This window comes from Cebus imitator, unplaced genomic scaffold (genome assembly GCF_001604975.1).
Source record: "Cebus imitator isolate Cc_AM_T3 unplaced genomic scaffold, Cebus_imitator-1.0 Scaffold251, whole genome shotgun sequence".
Taxonomy (NCBI): domain Eukaryota; kingdom Metazoa; phylum Chordata; class Mammalia; order Primates; family Cebidae; genus Cebus; species Cebus imitator.
Window position 1 is genome coordinate 1796916 of NW_016107566.1, and position 2672 is coordinate 1799587.

Sequence of the window (2672 nt, forward strand, 5' to 3'; positions counted from 1 at the left end):
GGGAATGCTTCCAGTTTTTGCCCATTCAGCTTGATATTGGCTGTAGGTTTGTTGTAAATAGCTTTTATTATTTTGTGATACATTCCATCGATACCTAGTTTATTGAGAGTTTTTAGCATAAAGGGCTGTTGAATTTTGTTGAAGGTCTTCTCTGCATCTACTGAGATAATCATGTGGTTTTTGTCTTTGGTACTGTTTATGTGATGGATTATGTTTATAGACTTGTGTATGTTGAACCAGCCTTGCATCCCTGGGATGAAGCCTACTTGAACATAAGCTTTTGGATGTGCTGTTGCAATTGGTTTGCCAGTATTTCATTGAAGATTTTTGCATCTATGTTCATCATGGAGATTTGCCTGAAACTTTCTTTTTTAGTTGAGTCTCTTCCCAGTTTTGGTATCAGGATGATGTTGGTCTCATAAAATGAGTTGGGGAGGATTCTCTCTTTTTGTATTATTTGGAATAGTTTCAGAAGGTATGGTACCAACTCCTCTTTGTACGTCTGGTAGAATTCAGCTGTAAACCCATCTGGACCTGGACTTTTTTTGATTGGTAGGATATTAATTGCTGCCTCAACTTCAGCCCTTGTTATTGGTCTGTTCAAGGTTTCAGCTTCTTCCTGGTTTAGGCTTGGGACTGTGCAAGTGTCCAGGAATTTGTCCATTTCTTCCAGGTTTACACGTTTGTGTACATAGAGTTATTTGTAGAAATCTCTGATAGTAGCTTGTGTTTCTGTGGAATCAGTGGTGATGTCCCCTTTATTGTTTTTTATTGAATCTATTTGATTCTTCTCTCTCGTTTTTTTTTATTAGTCTGGCTAGCGGTCTATCTATTTTGTTTATCTTTTCAAAGAACCAGCTCCTGAATTTGTTAATTTTTTGAAGGATTATTTTTGTGTCTATCTCCTTCAGGTCTGCTCTGATCGTAGTTGTTTCTTGTCTTCTGCTAGCTTTTGAGGTTCTTTGATCTTGCTCCTCTAACTCTCAATTTTGATGATAGAGTGTCGATTTTAGGTCTTTCCTTGGTCCTCATGTGGGCATTTATTGCTGTGAATTTCCCTCCAGACACTGCTTTAAATATGTCCCAGAGATTCTGGTACGTTGTGTCTTCATTCTCGCTGGTTTTGAACAACATCTTTATTTCTGCCTTCATTTAATTGTTTATGCAGTCAACATTGAGGAGCCAGTTGTTCAGTTTTCATGAAGTTGTGCAGTTTTGAGTGAGTTTCTAAATCCTGTGTTCTAATTTGATTACACTGTTGTCTGAGAGACTGTTTGTTATGATTTCTGTTCTTTTGCATTTGCTGAGGAGTGATTTACTTCCAATTATGTGGTGGATTGTAGAGTAAGTGTGATGTGGTGCTGAGAAGAATGTGTCTTCTGTGGATTTGGGGTTGAGAGTTCTGTAAATGTCTATTAAGTTCGCTTGGTCCACATCTGTGTCCAAGTCCTGGATTTCCTTGTTGATTTTCTGTCTCGTTGATCTGGCTAATAGTGACAGTGGAGTGTTACAGTCTCGCACTATTATTGTGCGGGAATCTAAGTCTCTTTGTAGTCATTAAGGACTTGCTTTTTGTATCTGGGTGATCCTGTATTGGGTGCATATATATTTAGAATAGTTAGCTCTTCTTGTTGTATTGATCCTTTTACCATTATATAATGCCTTTCTTTGTCTCTTTTGATCTTTGTTGGTTTAAAGTCTGTTTTATTAGAGACTAGGATTGCAACCCCTGCTTTTATTTTCTCTCCATTTGTTTGGTAGATCTCCTTCCATCCCTTTATTTTGAGTCTATGTGTGTCTTTGCATGTGAGATGGGTCTCCTGAATACAGCACACTGATGGTTCTTGTCTTTTTATGCAATTTGCCAGTCTGTATCTTTTGATTGGGGCATTTAGTCCATTTACATTTAATGTTAATATTGTTATGTGTGAATTTGATCCTGCCATTTTGTCACTGTTTGGTTGTTTTGTCCTTTGATTTGTGTAATTTCTTCATTATGTCATTGGTCTTTACCATTTGGTTTTTTGCAGTGGCTCGAACTGGTCTTTCCTTTCTATGTTTAGTGCTTCCTTCAGGAGCTATTGTAGGACAGATGTGGTAATGACAAAACCTCTCAGCAATTGCTTGTGTGTAAAGGATTTTATTTCTCCTTCACTTATGAAGCTTAGTTTGGCTGGATATGAAATTCTAGGTTAAATGTTCTTTTATTTAAGGATGTGGAATATTGGCCCCCGCTCTCTTCTGGCTTGTAGGGTTTCTGCCAAGAGATCTGCTATGAGTCTGATGGGCTTTCCTTTGTGGGTGACCCGACCTCTCTCTCTGGCTGCCCTTAGCATTTTTTCTTTCATTTCAACCCTGGTGAATCTGACGATTATGTGCCTTGGGGTTGCTCTTCTAGAGAAGTATCATTGTGGTGTTCTCTGTATTTCCCATATTTGAATGTTCGCCTGTCTCGCTAGGCTGGGGAAGTTCTCCTGGATAATATCCTGAAGTGTGTTTTTCAGCTTGGATTCATTCTCCCTGTCACCTTCAGGTACACCAATCAAACATAGATTAGATCTTTTCACATAATCCCATATTTCTTGGAGGCTTTGTTCATTTCTTGTTACTCTTTTTTCTCTATTCTTGCCTTCTCATTTTATTTCATTGAGTCAATCTTCAATCTCTGATAT